Source organism: Capra hircus, chromosome 13 (genome assembly GCF_001704415.2).
Source record: "Capra hircus breed San Clemente chromosome 13, ASM170441v1, whole genome shotgun sequence".
In the NCBI taxonomy this organism is placed as follows: Eukaryota; Metazoa; Chordata; class Mammalia; order Artiodactyla; family Bovidae; genus Capra; species Capra hircus.
Genome location: NC_030820.1, coordinates 34,716,387 through 34,734,946, shown reverse-complemented (window position 1 = coordinate 34,734,946; position 18,560 = coordinate 34,716,387). Strand labels below are relative to the sequence as shown.

The 18,560-nt window shown below is 41.3% G+C and overlaps 1 long non-coding RNA gene across 1 annotated transcript; it reads right to left on the bottom strand.

Moving 5' to 3' along the window:
* On the bottom strand, positions 10,892–16,132 carry LOC106502738. Its single transcript, XR_001296376.2, has 3 exons — positions 16,026–16,132; positions 12,046–12,136; positions 10,892–11,471 (listed from the first exon to the last, which is right to left on the bottom strand). It is a non-coding gene; the product is annotated as an uncharacterized LOC106502738 (long non-coding RNA).

The following is an 18,560-nucleotide window of genomic DNA, read 5'->3' as shown; positions in this document are numbered from 1 at the left end:
AGAGGGTTATTTAGATCATGCTCCCAGTATCAGTAGATTTGGGTTCAAGTCCAGGCCTAATTAACCTCTACATGATACCAGCCCCTCAAGACCAATAAACTGCCATGAAAAACATTTTTTTTTAACACTTCATGGAATTTTCCTGTAACACAACAAGGAGGTTTTCAGGGGCTCGTGGGCAAAGCTGATCTTGGAGCTTTTCTGCTATCTGCTTGCTATGAGACCTCCAAGAGGCCAAATCACGTGGCCTTTTTATAGCAGGCTGTTATGGCACTGTAGATAAGCTGTTTCGACAGAGTCGGGAAATGGAATATTTATCCTTGGGTGTGAAACCCTTTACACGTATGGATCACGTTAAGCCAACATGATATCTTGGATGTAGGAAACTGGGCTCAAGTAAAGAAGTGCCTTATTATATTAATCAACACACACACACACATATATACACATATGTATATATATAAAATACAGAACTTTTTCAAAATACTTCCTCTGATTCCTCTTTTGGGTCTCAGAACTGAGCTGGGAGCTAGAAGAGAGGTATTATTATCCCTTTCTTATATACACTAGTTAATGGCTCTGTGCAGGACCATCCTTGTGGCCAGCCTTGTAGTCACACAAGGCTTAGCACTCTGAGGTCTCAGAACTTGAGGACTAATTTATTACCAATTAATATTCTTAGCAGTTTGGTCTTGGATTTGTGTTTCGTCAGGGAAGTCCAGGAGGATGAGAAAGATGTCTGGGGGGCTGGAGTCACCTTCTGTCCACCCCTGCTGCCTCTCTGCCCCCACCGAGTTCTTGGCTACCCGCTCCCTGGCTGCCACCCCCCACCAACCCTACTGTCTGCCACCCCCATCCTGGACACAGGCCTGCAAAGGGCCAAGCTGCAAGGCATACACAGTTCGCCCTGTCACTCGGTGGGGTCTGGGGGTCTGTGAGTCTGAACTCATCTTCCAAGTGTCCTTGTGTTTAAGGGAGTGAGACCTTAAACTGAAACTACAAAGCACCACAGCAGGTGGAGAGGGAGGCTCCCAGGGAAAGAAAATAGCTTTTCCCCTGCTTTCAGGACAAGAAGTCCCACTTTTTCATTTTGCACTGGGCCCTACAAGTCATGTAGCCAGCCCTGGTTCTGTGAATTGCTCAAGAGTCCAAAATCAGTGTAGACATACGAGGGTCTCCTACAATGCTTTCCACTGCATTAGGCTAGAAAGTAGCCAGTGTCTTACAAAAGAATTCAGTAGGTTTCCTCAAGGAGTAGTCTCCTTTGGGGGCATTTCAAAGCCAGATTCTCTTGGGGGAAGTCATGAAGCGTTAGTCACTCAGTAGTGTCCGACTCTTTGTGAGCCCATGTGCTGTAGCCCACCAGACTCCTCTATCCATGGATTTTCCAGGGAAGAATGCTGGAATGGGTAGCCACTTCCTATTCCAGGGAATGAAACCCAATCCAGGGATCAAATCCAGGGGTCTACATTGCAGGCAGACCCTTTACCATCTGAGCCACCAGGGAAACTTTCTGTTGGCAGGGGCAGGGGTGGGGTGTGTGTGTGGTGGGGAACATCCACTTCTGATTCCATGTTGGAACTGTTTTTTTAAACTTATTTCTCATTGCTTTTGTCATTATAATCATACATAATGGTCTGCCTCAGAAAATCCTGCCCCTCTGTCTATTAAAGTGTTTTGTTCAGGACCCTGTCCACATATAGAGGCTAAGAAGGAAGAAATTAACACATCCTCTGCCTGAGGCTTGCCATTCTAGGAAATGCTTGCAACATTAATGACCTTTTTACTTTTCCTCACCTCCCTGTCTCTGATCCAGATGCAGATAAAATGGTTATTTCGAGACATTACTCTGCCATTTTCTCCGTCAACCAGCTTTCCAACACATTCGTATTCCTTGCCTCGGTACCTCGTCTCCGATTTATTGGCCTGTTGGGTAGCAAGCAGAGTCAGCTTGGACTCGGTAACAATTCTGAGAATAAAAATGCATGTGTACGTACCTAGGATGGCTGTCCTTCAGGGCAGGGATCCTTGTTTTGGCTTGTATCCCAAATGCCCACATCAAGACCTTGCACATGGTTGATGCTCAAAAAATATTTGTTGAATAAATGAATGAAAGACTGCAGAAATCCATCTCTAGGGAGGTGTTCTGCAGAGGCAGGGCCTGTGTCTTGCCTTCTTCTCCTCTCTGAACAAAGGACAAGGCTGAGTACTAGAGGGAAACCAAGTTCATTCTTGCTAGAGGATCAGTGGTTATCCGATTGAAAAGGCAAAAAATCAACAGACCGTCTTTTCATCCAGGGACATCTTTACATGTCTCTGCCCCCCCAACAGTCACCAGGGGCCCCAAATAACACCATGACCATGCCCTAAAGTTCACTGATGAATGACCACAAAGTAAGCGGCTAAGGCGCACCCTTCCCAGGAAGAAAAATGAAGATCTGGTCTTTCCTCAGCCTCTGGCAGGCCAAGTTGTATTTGGGTGGAAGACTGGTGGGGGTGTAGGGGGCCCAGTTACATGAGGCCTGAGAAGAGCATCCCAGTCAGGGAGGCAGGAAGCTGCCGTGGTGAGCCGCGGTACCTCCAGCCAGCAGCGTCTCACAGTTTTCACAGAACGCGGATGCAGCTCTCGTAAAGGGCTGACCACAGAGCCTCGGAGGCTTGTATTCTCTGCCCCGGTTACCCGAAACATCATGCCAAGGGGTCTGTGACGCACGGAGAGTTTCAGTAAGAATACCTGGTGGGCAAGTCACCTTTCCAAGTCCTTACTAAGTGTGCTGTTTCTACTGGAGCACAGTCAGATACATGGAACTGTCAGAATAAAACCTTAACCATGCCACACCCAACTCCATGAAGTATATTTCTTTATGACTACAGCAATGATGCTGTTTACTCTAGAAAAGAGGTGCTGAAGAGCCATGTTAATGTCATTTTAAAACTTGCTTTTTCTCATGTTTTAAACTTTTTATTGAAGTGTTAGGTTTACAATGTTTAAAAGCTTAGTTGTTTTCAAACTGAGAAAATTGCCAGTTGCCTATTCTCCATATTCACAGAGGTCAAAACAGAAGGAAATAGATTCACATTTTTGAAAAGAAATTTTGAGTAGATGGAATGGGACCTTTTGAATGTGAAGGTGACCCAATATATAACACAAGCTCTCAAAAACACTTGTAAAACCTCTCTCACTAGAGAGATAAGAGAAGGTATTGTATGTTCATTCAACAAGTGTTATGATAAACCCCAAACAAGTACAACACACTAAGTTAGGTGCTAGGATAGACATAAAAGAAATGCAAAACAGGACTAATGGGAGAGGTGGGACTCACACATGGCACAGCAATCTCACATAACTTCAGCATACATGTAAGTGCCTTCCAAGTGAAAGAAATAGATTCAAGAGTCAAGGGCAGGTTATAAAATTAAGTGCTGCTTTTTAGAAGAAGATGGACCAGAAATCCTGAAACCCTTCTGCTACAAAATCTAAAAATTTAGATAAAATTCAATATTTTAAGTGAGTGGATAAGCTTGCAAGAAACGAACGAAGCTCCCATAAGAACCAAGTAGAAGCACAAGTTTAGGGAGGCAAGCCAGGGATAGATCCAGAGGAATCTATCATTCAGGCTGATTTAGCCTCTGTTTAAACAGCCTCACTTAGGGACACAGGGGACAGGGTTCTGCATCATTTGAAAAACTCTCAGACATAGAGAATGAACTTATGGTTGTAAGGGGGATGAAGAGGGAAAGGATGGGGGGATGGGATAGTTAGGGAGTCTGGGATGGGTATGTATGTGCGTGCATGCCAAGTTGCTTCAGTCATGTCTAACTCTTTGTGATCCTATGAACTGTAGCCCACCAGGCCCCTCTGTCCATGGGATTCTCCAGGCAAGAGTACTGGAGTGGGTTGCCATGCCCTCCTCCAGGGGATTTTCCCCACCCAAGGATTGTACTCACATCTCCTGCACTAGCAGACAGTTCTTTGCCACTAGCACATGATGGGTATGTACACACTGCTGTAGTTAAAATGGATACCCAAGAAGGTCTTACTGTATAGCGTACGGAACTCTGCCCAATGTTATGTGGCAGACTGGATGGAAAGGCAGTTTGGGGGAGAATGGATACATGTATACGTATGATTGAATTCCTTTGCTGTTCACCTGAAAGGATCACAGCATTGTTAATTGGCTATACCTCAAAACAAAATTAAAAGGTTGAAAAAACAATGAACACCCCCGAAAACCTAACACACACGCAGACACAGCCCAGACCCAGGAAAAGACTAGATCCTCTCATGAGGAATGGGTGAAGTAAGGAAAAAAAAAATCTACCTCACAGAAGCCTAGAACAAAGGATAGGCCTATTTCTGTTTTGTGTCTGGAAGAAGGTTTTTAAATCTTTCCCAGATATTCCCAGTCCCTGACCAGCACTCAGGTTCAGCCTGGAAATGCATGAGCAGAGACTTTTGATTTAAAATAGCTGTGGTTGGCAATGTCTTCAGTGCCAGAAAAAAGTAAATACAAATCCTCCCTCAAAATATGTATATTCAAGCCAACTGCTGCTGCTGCTAAGTCACTTCATTAGTGTCTGACTCTGAGCGACCCCATAGACGGCAGCCCACCAGGCTCCCCCGTCCCTGGGATTCTCCAGGCAAGAACACTGGAGTGGGTTGCCATTTCCTTCTCCAATGCATGAAAGTGAAAAGTGAAAGTGAAGTCGCTCAGTCGTGTCCAACTCTTAGCGACCCCATGGACTGCAGCCTACCAGGCTCCTCCTTCCATGAGACTTTCCAGGCAAGAGTACTGGAGTGGGGTGCCATTGCCTTCTCAAACCAACTACACTTTAAATAATCCCCACAGCAAAATGACAGAGATCAAGGGCTCACGTTCAAAAATAATGAACAGGCATGGAAACAAGACACCATAAACAAGAAAGAGCAAAAAGAAGAAATAGAGGAATCTTCAAAAGGACTGTGACATTCTAAGCAACAAAAGGTATAATTAACATAAGCAAAATTTGAAGAGTGAATCTTAGATTAGACTCAATCAGAGAATAAGTTAGTACACCGGAAGATAGTTCTAGATCAACTACCACAGTATACCCTAGAAGGACAGAAAATGAAAAGAAAACATTAAAGGCCAACTGGCAGAGTGAGAAAGACCGACATACATTCAATCGGGGTTTAAAAGCAAAAATAAAGGAAGCAGGGGTGGAGGAATATTGGAAAAGGTGAGTCTGAGAACTTCCAGAACTGAAGTGACACATTCAGGAAGTCCAACAAATCCAAACAGAGTAATTTTAAATGGATACCTGCAGAAACTTTATAGTGAACTTCAAAGTTACATAGCAAAAAGGTCTTTTAAGAAGTCAGAGAGAAAATACATATTTTCTACAGAAGAATGAAAATGAGCTATTTTTCCACAGCAAAAGTGTTATTAAGACAGAAAACAGTATTAATAAGAATATTAATGCTATTACAGAAGAAAATGAATATCAACCTAGAATTTCCTCTTTTTAAGAAAAAGAGGAAAATTTGGCTTCTCTGGTGGTCCAGTGGTTAAGAGTCCACGTTACGATGCAAGGAACACAGTTTCAGTCCTTGGTGCGGGAAGATTGCTCAAGCCACAGAGCAACGAAGCCCACGAGCCACAACTACTGGGTCTGCGCTCTAGAGCCTATAAGCTGCAACTACGGAAGCCCACCCTAGGGCCCATGCTCTGCTGCAAGAGAAGCCGCCACGGTGAGAAGCCCATGTGTGGCAACTAGAGAGTAACTCATGATCACTGCAACTAGAGAAAACCTACACACAGCAACAAAGACCCAGTGCGGTCAAAATAGTAACTAAACTAAATAAAATTATTTTTTTAAAAAAAGAAGAAAATGGAAACTATTTTAAAACTGAGAATGATTAACGTAACAGATCCTCAAAAAGGAATTCTTAAAAAACTGACTTTAAGAACAAATATCCTTCAGGGGTGCTCTTGGAAGACAGAGCAAAGGTCTGAAATACAAGAAACCTGATGAGTAGACAGGGTAGGCAAGCCCAGCAGGAAATCTAAACAAGCATAGTCTATACAAACTGATACAGTGTTTAATATGTGAAGTTCAAAGTGACTGGACAGCATCAGCTCGGGAACTGGGAGTGAAGAAACTGGTGTTAAATCATCAAGATTTTCTGATTTGGGGTGGGGGGAATGCATTACTTAACTGTGTGTTTTGTAAAGTTTTCCCATTAAATCATCAAGGGCAACCAAAGAAAGAACAAGTAATTTGCCAACGGAGGGGAAAAAATGAATGAAAAACATGCCCCACTTAATGTGGTCAAGTCTCAGAAGCAATTTTATACCAAACCAACTTCACATAGTAAAATTGCACTTGTATAAAGTTTACAGAATGAGCAAAACTAAGCAATACACTTGTTTAGGGATTCATAAAATGTTGCTAAAATTATTCTTGAAAAAGGCAAGAAGGGATGAAAAAGATAACAAAATTATTCTTTAGAAGAGCAAAGAAGTGATCGGGATTACAATTAGCTCTGGGAAAGGAATGTGGAAAATGTATATGGCGATGTTTATTTCCTTAATTTGGGGTAATGCATGTATGCTCTTTTGATGCAAGTGTGAAATGCTCATAGGCATTATAGATACTGTTCTAAAATCTGAAGTGTGTTTATACTTAAATTAGCTTGCCATTGCTGAGAAACACACCAAAACTCAGTGGGTTTTAAACAGGAATCATTTATAACTGCTCATGCATCTGCAGATTCTCTGGGGCTTGGCTGGTTTGACAAAGGATACAGAAATATGCTCTGTTGCTTGGGAGGAGTGGTAGTCAGATGGCAAAAGTTATGAATAAAGAGAGAAGTGAAAACTTGAGGTCAATAATATATCAAGCTCTTGGGGGATTAGTTCAATAACTCAACACATTTCTTTTTTTATTATGGTAAAATACACATAACCCAAAATGTACCATCTTACCCATTTTTAAGTGCATAGCTGTGTTATTAAGTATATTTATATTATTGTGCACTATTACCACCATCCATCTCTAGGGCTCCTTTCATCTTGGAAAAACTGAAACTCTTTACCAGTTAGGCAGTAATTCCTTCACTCTTTCATTCCTCCATCCCTGGAGACCACCATTCCACTTTTCTGTTTTGATGAATTTTATGATTCCATACGTGGAATCACATGGCATTTTTTTCTTTTTGTAATTGGCGCATTTCACTTAGTGTAATGCCCTCAAGTTTCATCCATGCTGTAGCATGTTTCAGAGAGCGCTTCCTTTTCAAGACTGAATAGTATTTCATTGTGTGTATATGCCAAATTTTGTTTAGCCATTCATATGTCAATGGATGTTTGTGCTGCTTCCACCTTTCAGCTATTGTGAATAATGCCGCTATGTACAAGGGAGTACAAATATTTCTTCAAGTTTCTGCTTTCAAATCTTTGGGGTATATACCCAGAAGTGGATCAGATGGTAATTCTATTTTTAATTTTAGAGGAACCACTATTCCGTTTTTCATCGCAGCTGCAGCATTTTACATTCCTTCCAATAGTGCACAAAGATTCCAGTTTCTTTGCATACCCACCAACACAGTGTTTTCTGTGTTTATATATATATATATTTACCATTCTAATGAGTGTGAGGGGTTCTCTCTTTGTGATTTTAATTTTCATTTAGGCAATGATGAGTCATGAGGGTATTTTCAGGTACTTATTGGCCATTAGTATATCTTCTTTGCAGAAATGCCTCCAAGTTCTTTGCTCATTTTAAAAATTTTTTATTTTATTTTAATTGGAGGATAATTACTTCCCAACATTGTGATGGCCTCTGCCATCCATAAACATGAATCAGCCATAAGCATACATATGTCCCCTCCTTCGTGAACCTCTCTCCCCATTCCACCCACAGGTGGTCACAGAGCACAGCTTTGGATTCCCTGTGTTATCGAGTAAATTCCCACCAGCCATCCTTCTTACATATGGTAATGTATACATTTCAATGTATATGCCACTCTCTCAAATCATCCCACCCTCTCCTTCCCCCACTGTGTCCAAAAGTTTGTCCTTTATCTCTGCATCTCTTTTGCTGCCCTGTGAATAGGATCATCAATACCATCTTTCTAGATCCCTTATATATGCATATTCCTTATATAAGCATTGCAGGCAGATGCTTTAACCTCTGAGCCACCAGGGAGGCCCTATGTATGCATTAATATACGATATTTGTCCTTCTTTCTGAGTTACTTTACTCTGTATACTAGGCTCTAGGTTCATCCACCTCATTCTGACTCACATGTGTTCTTTTTTCATAGCTGAGTGATATTCCATTGTGTAGATATGCCACAACTTCTTTATGCATTCATCTGTCGATGAATATCTAAGTTACTTCCGTTTCCTGGCTATCATAAGTAGTCTTTTGCTCATTTTTAAATCAAGTTATTTGTTTTGTTATTGTTGAGTTGTAGGAGTTCTTTATATATTCTGGATATTCATCTCTTATCATATAAATTATTTACAAATATTGTCTTCTGTTTTGTGGGTTATGTTTTCCCTGCATTGATTGTGTCCCTTGAAGCACAGAAGTTTTAATTGTGAAGTACTCAGTTCATCTTTTCTTTTTTCTCTGCTGCCTGTGCTTTCGATGTCATGTCAAAAAATTATTGCCAAGTCCAATACCATGAAGATTTTTCACTATAGTTTTATCTAAAATTTGGTAAAATTAATGTCAAAAATAGATGTATAGTCATAGAACCCTTAAAGAATTTGGTAGTTTGAGCTCTTACACTGTATCTAATTTTTGTCTGTGATATAAGATAAGGGGCTTCCTTGGTGGTTCAGATGGTAAAGAATCTGCCTGCAATGCTAGAAACCCAGGTTCAGTCCCAGGGTCTGAAAGATCCCCTGGAGAAGGGAATGGCTACCTACCCCAGTATTCTTGTCTGGGGAATTCCACAGACAGAGGAGACTGGTGGGCTACAGTACATGAGGTTACAAAGAGTTGGACACAGCTGAGCAACTAACACTTTCACTTCACTTTCATAAGGTAAAGGTCTAACTTCATTCTTTGCATGTAGATACTCAGTTTCCCAATATTTGTTGAAAAGACTCTCCTTTCCCCATGATCCTGACATCTATGTCAACAATAATTTGACCACATGTATAAAGGTTTATTTCTGGGCTCTCTATTTCATCCCATTGGTCTATAGGTCTGTAAGCCAGGACCATAGTTTTGCTTACTGTAGCTTTGCAGTAAGTTATGAAATCAGGAAGTGTGAGGCCTCCAAGCCTACTCTTCTTTTTTAAGATAGCTTCAGCTCCTTGGGGATTCACCAAACTCTCTCTTGAAATTTCATTTAAACTTCCGGATAGATTTTTCTATTTCTTAAAAAAGCATCATTGGGGTTTTGATAGGGATTACACTGAGTAGGTAGGTCAATTTGGGTACCACTGACATCTTAACAGTCTTTAATCTTCTGACTCATGAATATGGATTATGTTTCTATTTACTGACATCTTTAATTTCTTTCAGCAATGTTTTGTAGTTTTCAGTATGTAAATAGTTTTCCTCCTTAAGTTTGTAGCTAAGTATTTTATTCTTTTCTTTTCATTTTGTTTGTTTTAATTTTTTTGATGTGGACCATTTTTAAAGTCTTTATTGAATTTTCTACAATATTGCTTCTATTTTATGTTTTTGGTTTTTTTGAGCCACGAGGCATGTGAGATCTTAGCTCCTCAACCAGGGATCAAACCCGTGTCCCCTACACTGGAAGGAGAGGTCTTAACCACTCGAATGCTAGGGAATTCCCATCAGTTTGTTATTGTTAGTTGATAGATTAACTTCCTATTTTAAGTATAGTGACTTCAACATATGCCAAGGTAAGTAACTCATTCATTTATCAATTATTTCTTGAGTACAAAAAGATTAATGCCAAAAATAGATATATTGTATAGTCATAGAACCCCCTAAATAAAATTAACCAATAATTGAGTATCATCTCACAAAGAAAATTCAGGCCCCAAAGGTTTACAAGCAAGTTTTACCAATTATTCAAGGATTCAAACATTTGAATATACTAATTCTTTAAGAGAAAATAAAATCAGGAAAAGTCCCCAAGAAATCCAATGAGATTATTATAACCTCCTCATCATCCAATCAGAGTATGAGAAAGAAAATATTAATCCTGAGCACAGTCACAGAAATTTTATACAAAATATGTACAAAATGAATCCAAGAACATACTTTAAAAAAAAAAAAAAAAGATCATCACTGAATTTATGCCAGGAATGCAACCAGATGGCTTAACATAGAAAGTCACATATTTTATCATTAAATACATTAAAGGAGAAAATTTTATGTCCATCTCATAGAAGGGATAGTAAAAGCATATGATAAAATTTACCAACAATTCGTTTTAAAAAACTCATTATATTTGTCAAGATTCAAGCACACTCTAATGGGATAATTTGAAAAGCATTTAATGATTTACAACAGCAAAGGCATAAAATGAAGGGAAAACAGTTGAGATAGTACATGTGTCTTAGACTGAGTTCCCTTAACAGCAAGACCTAAAACTGAATTCAGATGCAAGTATTGAGAGTGTTTGGGGCGGGTAGGGGGAAGAGAAGTGAGGAAAGCAGGATGCGGCAGGAAAAGAAACTAGCAAGAATGTGTTCTACCTGAAGGCTGCTGCTGCTGCTGCTGCTGCTGCTGCTGCTAAGTCGCTTCAGTCGTGTCCGACTCTGTGCGACCCCATAGACGGCAGCCCACCAGGCTCTGCCGTCCCTGGGATTTTCCAGGCAAGAACACTGGAGTGGGTTGCCATTTCCTTCTCCAATGCAGGAAAGTGAAAAGTGAAAGTGAAGTCGCTCAGTCGTGTCTGACTCTTCGTGACCCCATGGACTGCAGCCTACCAGGCTCCTCTGTCCATGGGATTTTCCAGGCAAGAGTACTAGAGTGGGGTGCCATGAAGGCTACCTGGAGTCTAATCCCATAGGAAGTTCTGGAGCATCTGTTGTACCAGAGTTGGTCCTGTCTTTAGGAAGCCTAGGGTGTCAGCGTTAATTTTACTAGGCTTGTTAATTCTCATCGTACATCCAGGAATTCAGGAAATTGCCACCAGGTGAGTCTGTGCCTTAGTAGACCCACTATAAGATGGACCTGCTAAGACTGCATTTACCATCTAATCTCCACCTGCCCCTACTCAGGAGGGCAGGTATCAGATTAGCTTGCCCTGCATCCAATAGTCCTCAAAAGGTGTGGCTCGACGACTTTCTTCAGTATGTGGTACCCAAGTACACCTCTGGGAGAAAGACCAAGAAAATCACCGCGTTCCTCAACTGCCATGATGCTTGGGGGTCATTTATGGCAAGCCAGCCTCTCTTTCAATCTATGAGTTTCAGATCTAAAAGCTGTTCAGAAAAAGAGCAAGGTCCCTGCCTTGCCATTGTGGTGAGTGACCTCAGCCTTCTGCTCACCTGTAGAAAATTCAATAAAAATAAAAATTCAATAAAGACTTTAAAAATGGTCCACATCAAAAAAATTAAAACAATCAAACAAAATGAAAAGAAAAGAATAAAATACTTAGCTATAAACTTAAAGAGGAACTTAAGGAGAAACTAGGATTTGTTTAGGGGCTTCCCCGGTGACGCCAGTGGTAAAGAACTGGCCTGCCAATGCAGGAGACATAAGAGACGTGGGTTCAATCCCTGGGTTGGCAAGATTCCCTGGAGAAGGGAATGACAACCCACTCTAGTATTCTTGTCTGGAGAATCCCATGGACAAAGGAGCCGGGCAGGCCACAGTCCATAGGGTGACAGTCAGACATGACCAAAACAACTTAACACGCACGCAGGATTTGTTTAATGCTGCTGAGGAAACCCTGTCTTCCACACTTTGCTTTGAATTGATGACTGATAACCCCAAGCCTAACATTTTCTTCCTTCAGAGCATCAATGCAAGCCCCTGATTCTGTAGCTCTTCAATGACTAAGGCATAACTTTCAAACAGATGAGATACTGTATATAAGCCAATGCATCTATTTCCACTTACATTTCAAACCAGGGTAAGAGAGGTAAAAATCTGTGCAGCTGCACTGGGTGCACACCAGGGATCAGAAATACTGCATCTTCCACCAGGGACACTGCGGAGAAATGTGTATGAAATGGACAATTCATTAAAAAGAGCTACTCATTAAAAAGGGCAGTTATGTATTACGAGGAGGAAAAAATGAGAAAATGGATGCCTACCGTATACCATACCCAAAATGAATTACAGGTTAGATTATAAACCTAAATGTCAGAGGAAAAGCAGTGAGCTTTAAAAAATATTCTTACAACCTCAAAGTACAGGAGGATTTTTAAGCTACATACACACACATGCAATTGAAGCCTAGAGAATCTCTTTCCCATGTGCACCAAAGGACATGAAAGGAATGTTCCTCGTATTATTGTTGAAAAAGCAAGAAAGTGAGAAACAACCCAGTTGTTTCTTGATGGGAGAATGGATCAATCATGGTGCTTTCTTACAACGGAATATTATACATCACCAGATTCATAATGAAATCAATGACCTACAGCCAGAAACACTAATATGAATGAATCCTCAACATTCTGAAAGCAAGTTGCTGCTGAATACAAACAGAGGAACATTGTTTCTAATTGGCTGTAATGGAAGGAAGGATGTGTGATCAGAGAGCAACCCCCAGGATGGGTAATAATCTCAACCTCAGTAGAACATGTATATTTGATTCTTTTCTACATATTTCAGTTCAGTTCAGCCGCTCAGTTGTGTCCGACTCTTTGCGACCCCATGAATTGCAGCACTCCAGGCCTCCTTGTCCATCACCATCTCCCAGAGTTCACTCAGACTCATGTCCATCAAGTCCGTGATGCCATCCAGCCATCTCATCCTGGGTCATCCCCTTCTCCTCCTGCCCTCAATCCCTCCCAGCATCAGAGTCTTTTCCAATGAGTCAACTCTTCGCATGAGGTGGCCAAAGTACTGGAGTTTCAGCTTCAGCATCATTCCCTCCAAAGAAATCCCAGGGTTGATCTCCTACAGAATGGACTGGTTGGATCTGCTTGCAGTCCAAGGGACTCTCAAGAGTCTTCTCCAACACCACAGTTCAAAAGCATCAATTTTTCAGCACTCAGCCTTCTTCACAGTCCAACTCTGCATATTTAACAGGTCATAATTTTTAATAAAAAAACTAAAATTTATTTGATTGTATCCTTTGCCTCAAGCTGCTTGCAATCTAGGGAGGGAAGTGAGATATTTTAAAAAGTAAACTGAGACAAAATGATTAAGAAAACTGCATCTGGGGGCGGAGGGGGGAGAGGAATAGAACTAATCATAACTGGGAAGATCAGGAAAGGTTGGTGACATTTGAGATGAGCCCTTGTGAAGACTTTCAAGGAGATGAGAGAAGGAGAAGAAAGTTACCATCCAGGGCAGATTAGAAGAATTTGCAGAGGATGCTGGGAAATGAGGGCCATGCTTTGTGATCCCACCCTCTAGGGATTCCTACCATTCCGCACCTTTAGAACAATCTCCACTGTAACCGGGGGCTACTCATTTGCTCCAGTGAAATAGAAAGAGCTCAGCTAAGGAAAGCTTTGAGCTGTAGCTTTGCTGTGCTCCCACTCTATGACCTAGGATGGCCCCTTCTCCTTCTGTGTAAAATGGAGATGCCACAGTTACCACATAGTTATTTAAGGTATGAAAAAAGTGAGTCAACCGTGGAGAATGGTATGGAGCTTCCTCAAAAAAAAAAAAAAATAGACCTACCACCTGATCAGGCAATCCCACTCCTGGGCATATATCCGGGAAACATGAAAAGCGTAACTCAAAAAGATACATGCACCCCAGTATTCATTGCAGCCACTGTTTACAATAGCCAGGACAGGGAAGCAGACTGGGTGTCCATCAACAGGTGAATGGATAAAGAAGATGCGGTGTATATATCTATACCCTGGAAAACTACTCAAGCGTACAAAAGAATGAAACCATGCCATCTGCAACCGCATGGATGGACCTAGAGATTCTCATACTAAATGAAGTGAGTCAGAAAGAGAAAGACAAATACCATGTGACATCACATATGTGGAATCAAATACATGACACAAATGAATCTATATGTTGTAGAAAACATAAACAGACTCACAGACACAGAAAACAAATTTGTGGTTACCAAAGGGGAAAGAGGGGTGGCCACTGCTGCTGCTAAGTCATTTCAGTCGTGTCTGACTCTGTGTGACCCGAGACAGCAGCCCACCAGGCTCCCCCGTCCCTGGGATTCTCCAGGCAAGAACACTGGAGTGGGTTGCCATTGCCTTCTCCAATGCATGAAAGTGAAAAGTGAAAGTGAGGGGGGGGGTGGAGGGAGGGATAAATCAGGAGACTGAGAGTATCATATGCACACTACCATGCATAGAACAGGTAAATAACCAAGAACCTACTGTACAGCACAGGGAAAACTATACTCTATATTATGTAATAACCTATAAGGAAAAAGTATTTGAAAAGGAATATACATGTTCATATGTATATATGTGTATATGTATATATATGTTATATATGTTCAGTTATACACACACATGTATGTGTAATGGGATGACTGTTCTATACACTTGAAACAATACTGTGAATCAACTATACTTCAATTAAAAAATTATTTTCTAAACGTGGGCAAATATTGGCTTGTCTCTTCTCAGGACACAGTTATGTCAATGGCTTGATTTTTATCTTTGGCTTGATTTGTATCTAAATTCTATGTAGAGTGGACATTGCTTCCTTGGGCTCTGAGAGAAGCGGACTCAAGACCAGACTGGCCATCACATGGAAAGCTTGAGTAAGGTGGTCCCACCCCCACCCCATCCTGAGGTTCAGACTCCAGATTGAAAAGTGAGAGGAAAACTGACTTGGGGATCTTCTCAGCTGTCCTCCAGGGCAGCAGCTGCCTGCACAGTGAGCAAAGAAAATTTCTGACCCTGTTTTTCACCTCCATGGAAGAGGAGGTCCAGACCCATTCATGTCTGATCAATGGGTCAAGATCAAGGGCAGTGGCCTGTCCTGGTCTATGGCCCTGTGAAGTCAGAGGCCCAGTGACATAGCTGGTCCACCGTCAGGACAGTCTAAACAGCTGAGGTTACCATGAACTCCTTGTTCACCAGGCATTTCTCTCCTGTAAGTAAGCAAGTCAGCTTATGGTTTCAGCTTATTTTTTACCCTAAAATGAATGTCACCAAAAAGCTTAGTGTACTTTTAGGAAACGTCCCCTTTTAAGTTCCTAGCTTGGGTGACATCAGATAGAAGCTTCCAGATGGAGAATAGGCTTCTCTGGAGGAAAGTTTTGACCTTTAAAGAAGGTGTGAAATAGCCTCTCCTCATTTCAGCCAGGCCTTTGGGTTCCAACCTTGATAACCAATGCCCAGAACAGTTAGATGTGAAACTCTGATTTGCTGTATGAGTCAGCTGAAGCCGGCCTGGGACAGGGGAATACCCTGTCCACTAGACAAACCTCACTGTGGCCCAGGGGCTGGGCTGAGTCAGCCCACAGCTACTCTTGAGAATCTCCAGCCTAATATTTTCTCCCACTTGGCTCAAGCACCTGAAGGGCTTTTCCTTTGTTTAAAAATGAAAAAAAAAAAAAAAAAGTGCTAACATACCAAACGGTATTTCAGAAGCTGGTCTCCAAACTGTTAAATCCTGAATCCTTTGAAGGAAACTTCTTTGTTTGTTTGTTTTCACTTTTTATTGTGAGATATTTCAAAATTATTTAGTATGAATTGCCAGGTACTGATCACTCAGCTTCAGCAGCTCTGAATTCATGGACTATCTCACTTCAACTCTACCCTCCCTTACTTCCCCCACCCCATCCCCCGGGTTATTTCAAAGTAAATCCCATATGTGATATCATCTCATCAGTAAATTCAATGGGGTTTTTTTAACTCTTGTTTCAGAAGTTAAACAAGCTATGACCAAGCAAGTGGACTCTGTCAGCAGTTAAGAACCCATCTGCTACTACTCACCACTTACAGACAGCGACTTGTCCTAGGTAATGGGGTTGGTAAGTCACAGAGCCAGGGATAAACACAGGCTGTCCAGCTCAGCAGAAGATAAACGATTGAAACTTGGAGCCCTGGTCAAACTGCAAGTGACTCTCTAATAAGAAATACTGAATGGGGTAGGTTACTGCAGGCTTGCATAATAGGTTTAATCAGTAATTTTTCAAGCACCTGCTATGTTCAGAATAAACACTTCTCCATAAGGAGTGTTTTGCAAAGTCCTTTGAACATCCTGGTAGTCCTCCTAGAGTTACCGTTGTGCATGCTCTAGGAAGGAACAAGCGAAAGCTCTGAACAGCCAACCAAATCACCCACATTCACTAGTAAGAGGCCAGTTCTTCCAATATACAGCTGAGATGTTGCTATCAGCAAAAATGCCAAAAAAAGCAAAAAGCTTTAAACAACTATAAGTAAAAAAAACGAGCAAGCACACAAAGAGTGAGCCATTTTTACTGAAGGAAAGTAAATAGAGTGTCAGCTCCTGAACTACAAATTACCTATGATAACTAAAAGGTTATCTCACGGATGCCTATCTCATGGATGACTGGACCTGCAATCTATGCTGTCCTGAGTCTGAAAAGATGAAATATGCCCCCAGAGAAGAGAAGATCTCTTATAGGAAATTCTGAATTAATATTAATAGACGCCTCTGTATCCAGCTCAGTCACCCTCCCTGACCCCACACTAGGGCCATGTGGCCTAGCCCATCCCCCAGAAGGAAAGAGTATTTTTGAATGTCAGGCACAACCCAGAGCCACACAGAGAAAGTCCATCAGAAGTTCAGCTCCAAGAGGGGGGGAGGGGGGAGGGGGTGGAAAATGCAATAGATAAAGGAATTTCAAGAAGTCATAGGAAAAAAAAAAAACAAAACTACAAGCCCTGAAATCACATTTCCTGTAATTTCAGGGAAAACATTCACTGTCATCATTCGGTGAATCGCGTCCACAATTCTGCTCGTATGCAGGGAAGGAGGGGAGGCTGGCATGTTTCCTGCCGTCTTCACTCCTTCTGGGAACTCTTACAAAACCACCCGTCCAGTTTTTTTTTTTTCTTTTTTATGGCAGTAGAGTTGATTTAGTGTTGTGTTAATTTCAGCTGTACTGCAAAGTGATTCAGTTATACATATATGTCCTTTTACATATTCTCTTTCATTATGGTTTATCACAGGATATTGAATATAGTCCCTGTGCTATACTGCAGGACCTTATTGTCCACCCCTTCTATATATAATAGTTTGCATCAGCTAACCGCAAACTTCTGGCCCAGTCCTCTGCATCTCATGTCTTGAAACCTCTCAACCAAAATATTTATCACTCATTTAATAAAGCACTCTTCCTATACACTGAATAACAAGGCATGTATTAATTATTTCAGTGTACCAAAAGGAAAAAGTGCTTCCTTGACTTATTAAGGCATAATTCCTTGAAATACTTTTCCATGAAGTATTTAAAATCTACTTCTAAACAATCCATGACAAGCACATTTTCAAGCAATTTAGTGTTTAGTCTGTTCTAGTGAATGATGTCTTTTATCACAGATTTAACCAAAGAGACCTTTAAGAAGCCATGCTTGGACTTTCGTGATGGAGTCATTAAGACTCCGTGCTGCCAATGCAGGGGGTGAGGGTTCGATCCCTGGTCTGGGAATTAAGATCCTACATGTCGCGTGACACAGGCAAAAGGAAAAAAAGAAGCAGCAGCCATGGTTATTTTTAAACACAAGAGCTAAATATTCAGTCAACTTTCTGAGTATCTTTGTCAAATCACGATTTTTAATACTTCTTCGACTTCACTTTTTCTCAGCTAGAAGCCACTGCTTACTTGGAGAAACTTTTTAAACTGTAGTAAAATCACCAATTCTGAGGCGGCAGATCCCAATTCCAAGTAAAATGACCAATTCCAAGGAGGCAGTTTCTCCTCTGCGAAGGGGCTAAGATGTGTGTCTTCTATTCCAGGGGCCCAAGAGGAAATGGTGTGGGAGGGGAAGGCATTATGGGAAAGTCTTTAAATGCTAAAGACCCTTGTTAATGAGAGCCACAACATTGTTTGCGTCACTGATCTTAGCTTCCAGTCTTCAGAGGGTCTTTCCCCACTGATTTCCTTAAAATGGAAGGTCAAAGCCATCCCAACCTCAACCCCTTTGCCCTCAAAAAATTAACAACCTAGATTCAGTTCTGTGGTTGTTGTTGTTCTAAAGTATCTAACCAGACACTTTTTTCTCACAGGAGCTTTGTAAACACTCAATAACCACCCTCCTCCGATGCTCCCGAGCTGTGAACCAGGTTGGGATCTCTTGTCTGGTGGGTTTCTTAAGGGCCAATAAGCAGTTAATGTGGGTTTGGAGTTTAGATTCTATCCTGAAGTTTAGAGATGCTGACCATGAATTTATTATTTTTTTAAATACATCCTTCAGCAACAGTCTAGCTCATGTCTGTTTGGAAGAGCAGAGCTCTACTGACTAAATGAAAACAGTTATTCCAGATGTGTCTCTGCTCTGAAG